The following is a 17,500-nucleotide window of genomic DNA, read 5'->3' as shown; positions in this document are numbered from 1 at the left end:
GCTAAATCAAAGCATTAAAGAACATCAAAGGCTTAATTTAATGCAAAAACAAGTACTCCAACTGGATCTATTTTACAGTGAATTAATAATGCAGATTTACACAGAATGTAGATGCTTTGTTTTATTAACGTTTAGAAGAGAATTTTTGTTTGCAAAATATAAGATCCATTAGATTTCTTTTTTAACTATAAAAAAAGAGAAATAATAATTTGATGTGTTCAGTAAATTCTAGAAGTTTACCAAGTGATTGGCTATTTAAATTGAAATATGTATTGATTACTAAAACTAAGTATATATTGCCATGATGTAGTGACAGAATATATACACAATTGAACCATTGGGCTCGACTAGAGTCTCATGCAATAATTTCTCTAGATGTCAAAAACTTATTCCTTATCTATAATATTTACACAAGCAACATATACATACATGTACATATGCAACCCAAGCTGTATTGAGGATTCATGCATATTCAATATACTTAGACTCTAGCTTTCTTTTTACCAGCAGTTCTTTTCGAAGATGAGAAACATCTTGTGAGACATTTTGTAGAAATTAAAACACAAATAAAATGCAACTTTACAAATGCTACTCAGTGTTGATATGAACAAAAATAAATAACTCTAAGAACTGAAGATTTGATTTTTTGTAACTCCGTGGAAATATTCACCAATGTAAACTGTTCTTTCTACCTAGGTTGGAACTTAACCTAAGTTTTAAAATAGATGTTAGAGCATTTGGAAACTCATCCAAATGTGTTGGGCTAGATTTATTGTATTTGCTTTCACTAAATTCTAAATATCATCTTAATCCAGGACTGCCCTATATCCCCAAGCATTATTTCAAAATATACAAATTCAAAAAGAAATGAAGCAGGCAGGTTTTTTCAGAAAATATCCCCATATTGTTACCAGACTGGCATAGAATCCCTTGTAGAAACAACAAATTCTGGATTTTTTCTTATGTTGGCATATTTGGTCATTTATGCAATTAATATTTAATGCTGCCATGTTTCATTCAGTCTTTTAACAATGTTTAAGATTATGCTTATTTAAAACTAATTTTTTCAAAAAAATTATGTTGATCACTAAATATATCATCTAAATTAATATTAATTTCTTAGTCCAATAGGGGCAGGGCATTAGAAGTAATTAGTGCTCATTTTTCCTTCAGGAAGAGAACAGATTCTGCCAACCCACTCTGCTGAAAACTACAAAAAATATCCGAGCTCTGATGTAAACAGAATGCTCAGTTTGAAAATAGTGAATTTGTAGCTATTATATATTACAATAAACCTCCCTTCCTCATTAATTTTACTGAAGTCTCCAGATGGGAAACAAAATATTAATTTTGTTCAGCCCTAGGCATTGTTGACTGTTAAGGTACTCACTAAATCACTGATCTTATTCACATTAATATTAGATTTCTGCTATAAAAATTTAGGACCCTTGGGTATGGGGTTCAGTTTGTCATAAGTATAATTAATTGTTTTTAAAAATGATTAATTTGTCAAAATGGCAAAAAAAAAAAAAAATATATTGGACAGACAAGGCTCCTGAGCAAGCTAGCCTACCTTAAAGTCATGGTAATACTCATGAAATTATGCAAATTAATTGACTCTTTCAATGTTGCATAAAATGCTACTTCTAGTACAATGCATGGAACATTAGGCTGTTCATCCAGCAAAAAAAGAGGGGAGAAAAGTTGCATTTCAGAGGCTGGAATCTTCACAAGCAAGGCCTCATCGTTGAGGATACTCACAACTACAATCTATTTTTCTACAAAGCAATTAGCTTTCAACCATTGCACACAAAACTTGTATTGTTTATTACAATTTTTTCCCCAAGCAACTGTCAAGAAAAATTCAGATATGTCTTGTGGGTTTTGCCTCCCCCAATACAAAGAAAAGGAAGAGATTTTTATTATTCAAACATCCTAAAGAAAAAGTGATATATGTTCTAAAATTATTCAGAAATACCAGTTATTACTGACAAAGGCTCATTTAAGGGCCCCAGAAAACATGATACATTATATTGAAAATCTCAGTGATTAACTTCATTATGTCAACTCAGTTTACTTACTAAAATAGTAAGAATTAGTGTCAACAGCAAAATAAAAAGCAATGCTGTCAGAATAATTATCCTGTCCAAAAGTAAACTTAGAAGTCAATTTTAAAGACTAGAGGGAGAATAGCAAATTTAGAACATCATATATTACTGAATTTCTTAATAACATAAATGCATTCTTATTTTAAATGATCTCTAGCAAATGAGTGGTATAATTTAGACATATTCAACAGTTAAAAATGTTTAAATTAACAAAATTGTCCTATGAAGCTATCACACTCACTTTAAGGAAATAACAGAATCTCCCATGTAAGAATTAGGTCTGAATCAAAAAAGACTATGTCTCCTGGTTTGTAACTGTGCTCTCCATTAGACAAATGAACTCATGTAATCAATTATTATGGTTTGCGGCAACAACTCCAGCCTTTGTCTAACAGACACGTATTAATTTTCAGCTCTCCTCCATCAATAATATTACATTAACAAAGCACTACTCTTACAATAAAATATATTTTCCTCAAGTTCTATTTCTTTATTCTCATTTTTACAACAGTTAAAACTACTTGATTATAAAATTAGAATAATTAATTTTTACATTATCATAGTTTTATCTTAATTTTAAGTTAATTACATTACTTTTGTTGTCAGAATTTCTTGCTTTGATATAAGTCTAGTGATATGTTTCTGAAGACCATATATTTGATTTACATTTAATGAGAAAATAAAGACATAATAGAGAGGGTGCTTCCAATAGCAACTAATCCTCTTTTTAAGACAAGATGTAAACCTAGTTTAAAGACTTCTCAATGATATAGACAAGAGTTTTCACAAATTTTTTAAATCACAGATTTTAAAATGTGTTCTAAATGAACACAGTTTTTAGGAGGGCTTGGGATTCCATGATACTATGGTAATTATCACTACTTAAGTCATTTATTTACTTTTAAACGTATATTAATGAGTCAGTGTTTCTAACCTTGTCCTGTTCAGGGTAAGGTTGTATTGCATAGGTTTCTAAAGAACTCTTGCAAGTAGATGCTTCAGTAAAAAAGGTCAAAGTTCCCCACACTACTTTCCTATCTATACAAAAAAAATCAATATATTGAAAGTACAACTGTGTTATCATTTTACTTTTTCCTATATTTATAATACGAAGCTTTGTAAAACTGGAAAATCAGGACAACATAAACACGTAAACACACTCATTTCTCAAAAATATTATGATAGAAAGTATCTAACGACTAACATTGTGCTCAATGAGTACACTGGTTTGTGAAAATCAGAAAGTAATTAAAGGAAACACTCTTACTTCAAGTAATGATAACTTATTGATTTAATTACACATTTCTGTCACCCAAGAATATATTAATTTATGCACATTTATAACTATAGCCAGTGCATCTTTTTACATAGTTCAACAATCCTCAGCTAGGAGCCTTGAGCTTATTGGTCCAATTAGGCAAACGCTGGGTGGAAGCTGCTGCAGCTACTTTCATTATTATCCAGAGTTCATTGTGTGGATTCCAATTTTAATGTGCTGTTAAAAAATGGCTTAAGCTAATATATGCAAACAGGTGGCATGTTTTGCAATGTCCAAATATTACCCTCATCATCCCTTAGATGAGCCTTAATGAGCCTTTCTGCTCATTAAGAATCCCCAGGTCAGATTATTTCAAACTCTCATTAAGAACCCATCTTTCACATGTATACAAATAACAGTTAAAACTATGTGCCAAAGTTACCACAAAATGTCATGATTTCTCATATATGCCATCTCCTCTAATTGTTTTTTCCTACAATTGTTTCTGTACTGTGAGCAGCAATTTTGGAAATACAGCAGGTAATAAAGCTGATTATCTGTACACTTGGAGGATTCTTAGAGAAAAACAGATTCGATGAATGATTACTATTAGGAGAGATTACCAGATGCCATGAAAGGTCTATGAAACTCGAAGTTGTAAAAATATTTTCACATTTGTTCATTCAAATAAAACCATACATGTCAACACACATTATAACAGTTGGCAGCGCTACTCTTTATTGAGTTTTTACCATGTGTTAATACTGTAATCAGGGCTACATTTGTTTGCATTTAAACTCCACCACTAGCCTATGAGGTAGATATCTTTGCCTGTATCTTGTACATGAAGAAACCAAGGTGTAGAGAGAAGTCAAATATCTTGCTGTAGAGCCTCAGCCTCACAATTTATAAGCAGCACAGCTACAATTTGATAGCCCATAACTGTCTGTTTCCGAAAGTTGTTTCTTTATCCACTGACCTTACTACTGCCTCTGTCATTTTCACCAAGGAGCCTTGCTGGCCACCATTCCCTGTCCCAAATCAGTATAACTTCCCTGGCCCTAGGCGTTATTGCAGCACTTTATCAGTGACTTCGTGTTTCTTGAAGGCAGGAAATTGGTTCTGCTTTTTTTTGTTTGTTTGTTTGTTTTGTAACACTGGCTCCTACCAGAGCATCTGGCATACAGTAAGTGCTCACAAAACATTAGAAACAAAAGGATCTATAATAGAGGCCAGAATCAAATATTTGTCATTTTCAATATTAATATTCATTCTTTATAGTTCCAAAATATAGCCTGAACATTTCTTTTATATTAAAAAGAAATTTAGCAACCTGTCTTATCAGTTTTCATGAGCCACCAGAAATGTAAAGCCTTCCTGCCTCTTAAGAATCTCAGAACCTAGGAATGTAACATAGGTTTACCCAAACTAAGACAATTGACAGGTTCCACTTCCATAAAACTCTTCAAGGAAAGAAAGTAGGAATCTGTCGATTCTGCCCTGGACGCTCTGACACTAGAAAGCCCAGGTTTGTTTCAGAAGCAGCAACGTGTTATGGATTAACAATCCACATTAAAAAAAAAAAAAAAAAAAAGACCAAAGCACCACATACTCAAAAACTTCATTTGCATTACAAATAGGTAACCTGCCATGGTATTTTGCTACCCCACTGACACGTTGCCAGGGAACAAGAGAAAAATAAAAACCAGTGTGTCTACTCACAGGTGAGGAGCAGAGCTTGAATAAAGTGAAGCTGCTATTCAATCTGTTACTCAGTTCGTCACATGAACATACACCCACTCTCCTCTCCAGTCAGCAGGAGAAGATGACAGGGGCCGCCACCTCCTTCTACTGGAGGTCCTCAGCATGGAGGGACCCTGAGGTTCTGCACATGCTGAACAGAATGTTGAAAAAGAATGAAGTAAAGGAGGAAGTGGCATGGAAAAGAGTCACTGTAATTCTCATCCAGAGAAAAGACATTTTAAATCTAATAGCAGCACCCAAAAATAAAAGAGTGATAGTTGGTTGTAGCCACCAGTAGATTGCCACCAGTAGATTTAGCTGGGCCAGAGAAGACTATTTCGAAGTGCTAAGGTGAACTCATTTAAGAAAACTCATTCAACAAACATTTATCAAATGTGCTATAATCTGGGTTACTTTTAAAGTCCATTGTTATGGCTCTTGGCAGTTGATGTTTGCTTTTGTTTGATCCCTGAATCTATCTGTAAAGGCAGTTATCATTCTCTCTGGTTAAAACTAATAAATTGTTGTGTGTGAGAGGGCAGTGACTTGTCCAGGTTTACTCACTGGGTAAGTAGGAGACTCAAGACATCCAAAACTAAATTCAAGTATAAATATAACTGAAAAGTCCTCATATTCTCTGCATTCTGCCATATTGCCACAGGAAATCTCAGTCCTCTAGCCACCATTTTCTTTCTAATTTCTAAATCAGATGCACCATGTAGGATTTTATTTATTCTGTCTTTACTTACATACCCTTCCCTCTCTCTCTGGTTACCATCTGAATTCTACGAGGCCTCCACCTGCCCACACCATCCCAGGGGAACTATCTTTGAGGGTAAAAAGATATTCTGTCCTAGACAGGGAAACAGGAGACACCCTACATGTGTATATGATCACCAACTCTTCACATCACCCACCATTTCCTCTTCAATTAGCCAAACAATGCATCAGGAGCCACAGCAAGCCTAGATTTCACTGAGAACCAAAGTCCCTTTCTAGTTCTTCCTAAAAAAAAAGAAAGTACTTCCCCTGCTACATAAACCAGCAACATTGGCACCACATTGTTGAGGAATGAAGAATCTCAGTCTTCTAGACTTATTGAATCAGTAACTTTTTTCTGTATCCCTAAGTGTAGGTTATTTGTATGAACATCACAGTTTAAAAAACAATGGTCTCTAACTCAGGACCATTAGCAAGAAAGAACCCTCTGCCTCAGAAAGAGGCTTGCACCAGTGATAACTACCAGAGGGGTAAGCTTAGGTAGTTGACAAACCTATAAAAAGAGGAGGTGTATGGAATAATTACTGTCCTCAGTTATTCTAATCAGATCACTGTGATACTGTGTTCTTGCTTACGAACCAGAAAAACAAGCATTCTGGATCTGAAATGTCATCCTATGCAATGGCTTCTTGCTGTGTTTATAGGTTAGAGGATTTCTTAGCTGTTTTCAAAATCCCCACGTGTATGCTCACATACTTCCAGCACATCATACATATATTTAAGACAAAGAGAAAAAGAAAGCACATATTTTCTGATTAACATCAAAAAATCAAAATGTTTTCCTATAGCTGCTATTTGAGAAAGACATCAAAACCCCTATATATTTTAGAATCAGATAGGCCTTTAGAAGAATGGGGACAATCCTGTAACAACTATACAGGGATGACATTTTACCAAGAGAAAGAACATTTTGAGGCCTACAGACATATATAATTTTATCTTTTATATGATACAAAATCTTTATTAGAATAAGAAATATATGATTAAAATAGTTAGTGGATTTGAACGAATACTGATAGAAATGAACTGACTCCACTACAAGTTTTTAAAGCAAACTCAAACTTACTAGACCAGAAACTACACTGAAGGAGATAAAATAATTTCTATTATTGTATGAAGAGCTACTAAAATGTAATTTCTACTTGAAATTATAATTTAGAAAAACAGATCTAAGGATACATACGGTTTGAATTTTTTACTACATAAAGTTTGACTAGATGTTTGTTTTGGCTTTTAGTAAACAATATATTTTTCAAACATTATGTATCGTATTTTTTCACAGTTAATTTTCTGGAAAAATAAAAGCTATATACAGCTTTGTCTGTAATTTAAAGTTACTTCAAATTATGCCTAACATATCTTTTCCTGGATCTGTATACATATTTTATGGTTAATTGGTTTTAGCTAGATACAGACATTGTAAGAATATCTTCCTATAGTAAACAATCACTTTTCAACATTCAGTTTATAAGGTCCAGATTGTCAGCAAATGAAAAAGAGGTAAATCCTATTATGACAAAACTAATTTCCACATAGCTTTGGCTAATACCATGAACAGAATTGCATTCCTTGAGTCATAATCACTACGTATTTAGTGAAGGCTGATTCATCAGTATTCGTTTATAACAAAAGGCATAATGCTCAGAACCTATCAAAAAAATTTACAAAATGTTTCTTGCACGATAAAATATACAAGAGGAAAATGTGATAGAGAAGGAATAAAGGAGTTAAAGAGTACATTTTCTCAGGACTTGAACTTTAGAAAGACTATAACTTATACCAAATACAACTTATTTGGATGACACTTTTCACTCTGAAAAGTGTCCATTTCTTGCAGGGAAAAAAATGTAATTAATATCTTGAATATGTATGTATATGAGCATAAACATAATATCTAATATATATTAGGTGCTGAAAATGTGTCAGGCACTGTCCTAAGAACTTTACATATATTAGTGCATTTAATACTTACAAGGATCCTATAAGATAAGCACTACTATTATTACTATCCTTTTTTTTTTTTTTTTTCCCAGAGTCTCGCTCTGTCACCCAGGCTAGAGGGCTAGAGGGCAGTGGCACAATCTCGGCTCACTGCGAGCTCCGCCTCCCAGGTTCACGCCATTCTCCTGCCTCAGCCTCCCGAGTAGCTGGGACTGCAGGCATCCGCCACTACGCCTGGCTAATTTTTTGGATTTTTAGTAGAGACGGGGTTTCACTGTGTTAGCCAGGATGGTCTTCAATCTCCTGACCTCATGATCCGCCCGCCTCGGCCTCCCAAAGTGCTGGAATTACAGGTGTGAGCCACTGCGCCCGACTCCTTACTATCCTCTTTTATAGATGAAAAAGCAGAGACCCAACCATATTATGTAACTAGCCCGAAGTCACCAAGAAGAAGCAGAACCAGAATTTGAGCAAAGAAAGTCTGGCTTTAGAGGCTGTACTCAAACACTCAACAACTGCCTCTCACTTGCAAGTGCAAAATATTGTAATGATTATTTCTTTTACCTGTAATTTACAGTATTCCTACGTACTTTATTCCTAAAGTGGGTAGATTTAAATGGCTTATTCGTAAGAAAGTTTTCTAAGATAAATGTATTGCTGCTTCACATACACAGCAATTTAACTTGCCCTAGAATCTCTCCATGTATGCACATAAACTTGCACATATGTATGCTCACATACTTCCAGCACATCATATATATATATTTAAGACAAAGAGAGAAAGAAAGCATACATTTTCTGATTAGCATCAAAAACTCAAAACATGCTTAAAGAATTTTTTAAGTTCCCTAATGATATTTTCTTCAAGAGTGAATTTAGTGTTTGCTATAATCTGTATTAATTCTGTCCAAATCTATGTTTATTTTTGTTTCCAGAAAGTTGTCAAGAAAATGGAAGCCAAGAAAATTAACAGCCAAGTTTTGTTTCTTCATGAGATGAGAGAGAACAAATTAGATACAACAGAAAACATGTGTTAGATGGGGGATAGGGAGGTGTAATTATATTCACTTATTCAGTCTAAACTTCATCCTTATATATTTGAGTCTGGGTTTATGGCTGCTTATGATTAGCTCAGGAGACTTGACAAAAGATTCTTCTCTCAAAGACAAAGATTTGATACTACAAAGATACTACAAAGGAAGATACTACAAAGGAAGAATATTTTGCTAGCACATGCTAAAAAGATATTATCCTTATGGCAAGAAAACACAACTACTGAGACGCTAATGAATTTCTGAAGCCATGGCTTTTCCTGTCTTCAAGTTAAGAGCAATAACTTGGAATGGTGAGATGGTTCATTTGTCTCATGATGTTCAAAGGTAGCAGTCAAAGTGTTTTAAATTTTGTATAAAAATATGAATGCCTGGCTAATTCCCATCTTAGTGGTAAATTGTTTAATAAATCTATGTTGACTTTACCATTCTCAGTGACTACACAGAGACTCTTAGTACACAGGATAGATTTTGTATTAAAGATCTTTTGTATAAGTAAATCACATTGTATTAAATAGTATTCCTCTAACTTGTCTGATTATTAGAATCATCTAGAGTGCTTGTTTAACATACAGGCTTGGGAGTCCCTTCCCAGGCCTATTCAATCCAGGAAAGGTGTCTGTAAATGTGTGCTTTAAGCAATGCTGTCAGGTGATTCTTAGGATTGAGGACGTTTGGGAAACTAATTACATAATTGAATTAAACTGAAACCCTCTTTATATAATCAATTCTTGAGTGAGTTCGACACCATCTTTAGAAACAGGTACTTTCTGGAACTACAGAGGCTTATGTTGAGAAGTGACACTGCTAACTACTCAGTCATAAAAAGGAACAAAATAATGGCATTTGCAGCAACCTGGATGGAATTGGAGAACATTATTCTAAGTGAAGCATTAAGTAACTCAGGACCGGAGAACTAAATATCGTATATTCTCACTCAAGTGGGAGCTAAGCTATGAGGGCACAAAGGCATAAGAATGATACAACAGACTTTGGGGACTCGGAGGAAAGGTTGGGAGGGGGGTGAGGGATAAAACAGTACATATTGAGTACAGTGTACACTGCTCGGGTGATGGGTGCACCAAAATCTCAGAAATCACCACTAAAGAACTTATTCATGCAACCTAACACCACCTGTTCTCCAAAAACCTATTGAAATTAAAAAAAGAAGTGAGGCTGCTAAATATTTTTACTTATGTTTTGATAGAAATGACCAAGTCAACTGAATCTCTGGAGTTCTACACTAGAACAAATAATAAAGGTTAAACATTTTCACCAACATAAATGCTATGACTACAAATGCTAACAACATTTCCTGTCACTTCTCTTCCACATTAGAATTCGAACACATTAAATAATTTTTACTAATATTAAAATTTAAATACATGAATTTTACTAATATGTAATAAGAATTCAGTAATATAAATAGCAAAATCAAAAGACATTAAATACTCTTAATTTATTATTCTGTATAAACAACAGCTCAATATTTTATTTTTTAACCATTTCCCCTTTTATTCACTTTTTTAAAATCCTGCAAAATTCTGGCTATTTCACCCCTAGAGTCTGAATATCATATACTGCCATGACTAAATAAAATTAATTTTTCTATCAGAAAATGTTGTCAGTTTTTTTCAACAGTAGGCTTTTTTATCTATCAAAAATTAGTACTGCTTTTCATATCTGTCTCATACATATAAAATATATATTATAGTATTATGGCTATAAACACTGTTATTGAACTCAAATTGTTTGGAAAATCCCACAAATGTTTGTAAGTTGGGGGAGAGAAATAATTAAATTGGAATTAAGCTACACCATTTTCCATGCCAGCTTTTTAATTTGTTTGGAATTTATAGGAAAATAATATTTATAAACAATAGCTATAAAAGTAACATAAATATGACTGCCTCATCTGAGATAAAAATTTGTTTCTTCTTTATAAAGAAGTAACTGGAAATAAAAGACATTATAAGTCAAACTTTCCCATGTGCATAAACAAAATACTTGGTCCATTAGGTCCATTATCATTCTTTCAAAATAAATAAGTAACTTTAGAACAGAGGGCTTTGGGCTCTTTAGAACAGCTCAGTCATTTTTTACCTTCATGGAGGGTAATCTTGGGTTGGAGATATGGCACCCAGGTAAGATGTTAGCACTCCACTTAAAACAGAAAGCCATCTGTGTCCCTCTGTTTTATAAAATTGAAATGCACTGGATTGTAGAACTATATATATTATATCTACCTTCTGTGAGACCCACCAGGGCACCCATGAAAAGAAGATCTATCTCAGTAGGATTTTCCTTGTAAAATATTTAAATGAAAAATTGAGCATTTTAAGGCTTTCACAATCATTCTTTTTCATCATGCAATAAAATATTCATACATAGCAAAAACACTGCAGTTGTAACAGCATTTTAATTTAAAAAATAAACAACACAATAGTGATTTCCAAGAATGCCACGCAATAGAATAAGAGAAATACCAAGAGGAGGAAAGGAAATTATATTTTTAATCTCTTAGAATTTAATATTTAACAAAGCTACCCTTCACTTTTATTTCAAACACAAGCCTTTTTTATTAGAGAAATCAAGACAAATTTTGTTGGCACAGCACAGAATATGTACATGTTTCATAGGTTCTCAGTCTTGTAAAGTAGCATTATCACTTTTATTACTTCATTGCTTTAGTTTATCACATGACTAAGTCTGCAAACCCAGAAAGACTTCTTCATTAACTTAAGAAGCAATTTGGATTACTTATTGAGTTTGGGTGCTGGAACATTTGATTATGAGAAGAGGTGGTGAAAATAGTTATTTATTTTTATTTATTTTTATTTATTTTTTTTTTGAGACGGAGTCTCACTCTGTCGCCCAGGCTGGAGTGCAGTGGCTGGATCTCAGCTCACTGCAAGCTCCGCCTCCCGGGTGTACGCCATTCTCCTGCCTCAGCCTCCCGAGTAGCTGGGACTACAGGGGCCCGCCACCTCGCCCGGCTAGTTTTTTGTATTTTTTAATAGAGACGGGGTTTCACAGTGTTAGCCAGGATGGTCTCGATCTCCTGACCTCGTGATCCGCCCGTCTCGGCCTCCCAAAGTGCTGGGATTACAGGCTTGAGCCACCGCGCCCGGCCGAAAATAGTTATTTTAAAAGCTGAAAAATTATACAACAAAAATATGTTAAAAGTTTCTAAAAGGAAGTTCTTCTATGTATATATTGCACTTTCTAATTGGCATTTATAGAAAGTGTGTGTCTAAATATAAGCATATAATGACATTTTATAATGTAAATATTTAAAGCACACAGAAACAAATGTTAATGCATATTCAATCTCCATAGGGGAAGAGTAAGTAACTCACGGTCAAAGAAATTGGATTTCAGGAAAATTAAGTCCACAGGTCACTATATAAGTAAAAGAAGAATTCATCTATGTCCTTTTTTAAAAAGTTACAGGCAACACCATTGTAGTATACATCAAGTAAAGGATATACATTGCTTTAATTAAAATTGGCAGTCATTTATAATGTCGATCCCTTTCAAAGGCACTAACATTCTTCAATTTAAATATATGTGCATGCCATAAAAAAGGATGAGTTTGTGTCCTTTGTAGGGACATGGATGCAGCTGGAAACCATCATTCTCAGAAAACTATCACAAGAACAGAAAACCAAACACCGCATGTTCTCACTCATAGGTGGGAATTGAACAATGAGATCACTTGGCCTCAGGAAGGGGAACATCACACACCGGGGCCTATCATGGAGAGGGGGAAGGGCGGAGGAATTGCATTGGGAGTTATACCTGATGTAAATGACGAGTTGATGGGTGCTGACTAGTTGATGGGTGCAGCACACCAACATGGCACAAGTATACATATGTAACAAACCTGCACGTTATGCACATGTACCCTAGAACTTAAAGTATAATAATAATAAAAGGAAATTGTGTATAAATTGACCAAAATGATGACTTTCCCAAATAATTGAGATAATTGACACAATTCTCCTTTTCGCTTTTTTGGTATAAGTGGGAGTATTATTGTCCTTAAAGATGCTATTATACTTCTCTGACATTCATGTGTTAAAGGGAGCTGTTGGTAAATGTACAAAGGTCAGAGGGATTTGCAAGCAGATTAATAAAATATGTACAGTCGATATTACAATAGATAAAATATCAAAAGCAAAAATAAATTTATGGAACAGGACAGGCACCTGTTAGCCTTTGGATGGCCGAAGAGAAGTTCTATGTTGTACCAACTTAAAATTAAATTGGGGATAAATGTGTAATACATTTGCAATAATAACTCATATTTCAACTTGAATACATAGAAATATGAAATTTTTAACTAATTCCTTGTTTATCTAAGGCCCCAAACTTAGTGAAAATAACAATTGTAATTATGACTTTTGTTCCTATTCATTTTAAACTTCAAAATGGCTAACAATATGATAGTCTCTTTGGGTACTTTCAGTGATTTCTAAATAAAGTGTGTCTAATCTCTTGCTAAAAAAAAAAATAAATAAAATAAATAAATATATGTGCATGTGTGTGTATATATATATATTCACGGTCATTTGAAGAAATATCAGTTATTTGGATGTTTACATTTTGTTTCTGGAAATAATTTTATAGAATATGTTATAAAAGGCTAAGATCCTTAATGCTTCTTCACATAAGTAAGAGCACATAAACAAGAGGCTACTGAAACACAGGGCATGAGGTTGCCTTTGATGTCACCCAACTTTACATTAAAATTAAATGTTAGAACTCTGTAGGAAGTAAGCATACTGGGTGTGCAGGGGTTAACCTAAGAGCCAGGGTCAGGAGGAACTAAAATCAGCAGGGGCCACCAGATGTTAGAGAACCCCAGGCATCATCTCCTAGTGTCTGGCCTCTCTGGCCCCACCTTGTCCCAGCCTGTGTGCTTGAATCATAACACTTCTCATTGCCCTCCTGACTCTGACCTCCAGGGTTCCTGACCTTAGTTTACCAACCTGGCTTTGCTCTGTGGTGAGTCTGACTTTGACCTGACAATCTGACTCTTATATTCTGTTCTGTTCCTAATCTTGCTTCCTGTTTGTTCTGTCTACAGTATCCCAAGTCTTAATATATTTCCACAACAAAATCTTTACTCTTGACCACCATCTGTTTGATGTAGTGGTATTTTTATGACTAGGCCTATACACTAGCCAATTTATCTATTCTATAAAAAAAGAAATGGTCCTAGCCTGTCCTTTCATAAATTTTAGATTCCATGAATTTGTCAAGGTTTCTAGATTTTTAAACTGTATATACATCAATGCCTTTATAGTGTATAGACTTAGGTAGTTGGACTTGAATCAGAAAATTGAAGATACCAAAAGTTAAGTTTTGAAGAATGTTTTATCTACTAAGCCTGATAGAATCAACTATGTATTTTCGAAACATGCATAAATAGCTTTGTTTTGTTTATCTTGAAATACTAAACACAACATGTGTATAAAAAGAAAAAGTAGAAATTTTCTTTTTAATAAACAAATAGACAAAATAAAATAACTTCATATCACGTGGCATCCTTTCTAGAAATACGGTGTGATATAGAATGAAGGTGTCACACTGTGAAATTTTAATTAAAGCATATATAAAATTCCAGTGCTGGGCCAAAATGTATAACTATTCTCACTTTGCATCTCTGTCAAAGTTTGTTTTCTAGTATAATTGCAAATGAAAAGTCTTTGTATTTTCTAACACATGTAGTGAAAAAAATGTCCACTTATGGTTCAGTAACTGAACTGTGTAACTTTACTATAATCACATGAAACTGTGGTAACTGAGTAAATCAACTTCAACCACAAAATTCAGTCAGCAAGCCCTGGATGATTTTTACATATTCATCACTCCAAAATAAAAAATATTTATATTGATAAACTCCATGTAGGTTTATAAAGCCATTGCACATTACAGTACCTTCTGAGCAGCATTCTATAAATAATTACAATTTAGAGAATCTGACAAAATACAAAGTCCAGAAGCAATCCATGCTTAAGTCATGTGAGTTACTGTATATCTCTTTGACAAATCTTAATTCAGAAAATTCAGGGCCCCAAACGGTGTGCCCTGACAGTCACACTGCCCACATGTGCATGCCTGGGAGCCTAAGCACAGACAAATAAATAAGATAGTAAAAGGTGAAAAGACAAAGGATGATTTCAGAACCACTCTGAAGTATATTCTTAATATTTGTTTTCAAGTTAGATAAGGAAAGAATTTTGTGAGAGACTAATATCTACTCCCCATTCTGATAAAATTGTGCTGTTTTGAAGCATTCCCTGAAAAACCTAAGCAAATTTCACTGGACTTCATACTAACTTCTAACTCTGGTATAAAAATCAAATAATATCTTTACCTCTTTTGATTCATTATTTTCTTTCTGAAAGCATAAGCTTCCACAAATCTTAGGATGCTATTATTAAAAGAGTCTTATTTGAAAAGAGACTATCACCACACTCTACTCGCGACTGAATAGAAGATGTAGTGAAATGCCTCTCACAGGAAACATGAGCTGTCATCAGCAAAGGAGAAGAGGCCTAGGAGAATCTCTCACTTCAACTTGGCAGATATTTACTATACAGAGTAGAGGCTTATTATATTTGTTTTCTTAATATCTTGACTTAGTTCTAAATGGAATTTTATGTTCAAGTAAGAAGGGACAAAATGGAAGAGGGGGACCAAAAATGCACAGTTATAAACAAAGAGATAATTTCCTCAAGAGAGGAATCACTGGGAGTCTTATTTCACCCCTTTCTGGATCTCTTAGCTACATGGCCTGATCTGCCTAAAACTGTCTGTAGGATACCCAAAGAGGCGACCTAATGCTTTATCCAATGTAACCAGGGTTATAGTTTAGCATCAACTTGGTTTAAGAAATACGACCTTGAATGGACACGGAGCTGCAGTATGAATGACCTGGCTGAGGTGGTCTTTAAAAGGCTGGTGGAGGAGCTAGAGGTTGTAGACAGAAGCTGCTGCAGGACTCACATAAACAACCACATTGTGAACTTGAGAATATGTGCCACTGCCCTTTGCGGGACTAGTCTGTGGTTTCTAGTACCTCCAAGGACCTATCAGAAGAACGAATATTGAGGCCTTCACTTCACCTCACACCTCTACAGCACAAATTTTGTTGCTGTTTTTCTTTTTATGCTTGTCTAGGAGTTAGAGAACGTTTAATGGAACAAATACATTAAAATGTAGTTAAAGGCAGAAGAAGAACACGTTCTCCAATGGGGGGAGGTGTGCTGCATCTACAGATGAAGCCAGTGAAAGAAAAATCAAATCCAGTTTTTTGTTGTTGTTGTTTAGTGTCCTATACCTAAAGAAACCTCAGTGCTTTTACTGTTTTTTGTTTTTGTTTTGTTTTCAGTTGCATTTATATCTGAAGAAACATTCCTTAAGCCTCCACTTGGGAGAAAGGAAAAAAAAAAAAAAAAAGACGCGGACTTGATGCTCTGTAAATTGAACTGGCCTGAAAAGAGTGAGACTATGCTGCTGGGAGCTGCTTTGATACTCACCAGCATTGTTTGCTTTCAACCGTGTCGGCTTGGATAGTTGGCTATTTAGAGCCTTCTGGCCATTGAGAGAAGTAGAATCTCTGCATCCTTTAAAAGCATCTCCATTTTCTAGTAGTCACTATTTTATACTACAACTCTTTCTCCTTTTTCAACTACAATCAGCCCTTTCTCCCACTGGTTTCAATAAGAAATGAACTAGAGTAAAACTTACTACGTGGCTAGTAAATCCAAGGTAAAACATGAGTTTAGGGTAAGAAAAAATACCCACTAGGACAGTAACCTGACTAAACTGGAGTAGTGAGGAAAATTTTAGAACAACTACAGTTAAATCTAACTTAAGCAACTTATGTAGATTTTTTTCCACTTTCTTTCTTAAAAAGAGAGAGACAGAGAGAGAGAGAGCTTGTTTAATACAATGTTTGGCAACACTTTCATTTTCTCCATAACCCTACAGAGAGATTTTATAACATTTAGCAGAAAAATCTAAGCTATAAAAATATAGTAACGTTTTGGTTATCCTTAGTCCATTTCTTTACAATTTAATATATTGGTGTATATATAATACCCCAAGTTCTAAATGTTAATGTATATGAATAATTTTGTAAGTACTTGATCAACAAATGTCCCCTGCTTTTTCACCTATTTTTTCTTACAATTATATAGTTTATGACCTTCCTGTATTTACCTGAGGCATTTTCCTCTAATTTGATGACTAATAATAATAACTCTTTAAGTCAATCTCTTATCACATACTGTAAATGAACTTAAGAAGTAAAAGTATTACTTATTTAATGGATACCATTTTAATTTTATATAAATCAATGTAAGTAAACAGCATTTTTGAGGCAGAAATGTTTTTCCGAAGAAAATAAGAGAATTTATGATTGTGTATTCTGTCACATACCTTAAAAACTATAGGTTAAGCAAATTACCATAGGGACTTTATTCTTAATTCTTCCCATCACCTAAGTGAATTATTGAGTCTGAACCTTTCAGTTAGAGCTGTATTTCTTTCTAAATACCTTCCTACTTAGCAGCCCAAAGGGACCCGTCACATCAGTAACACCT

The sequence above is a fragment of the Trachypithecus francoisi genome, unplaced genomic scaffold, assembly GCF_009764315.1.
Source record: "Trachypithecus francoisi isolate TF-2019V2 unplaced genomic scaffold, Tfra_2.0 Lachesis_group0, whole genome shotgun sequence".
Taxonomy (NCBI): Eukaryota; Metazoa; Chordata; class Mammalia; order Primates; family Cercopithecidae; genus Trachypithecus; species Trachypithecus francoisi.
The sequence above is the reverse complement of the archived record's forward strand: the minus strand, read 5'-3'. Positions refer to the sequence as shown.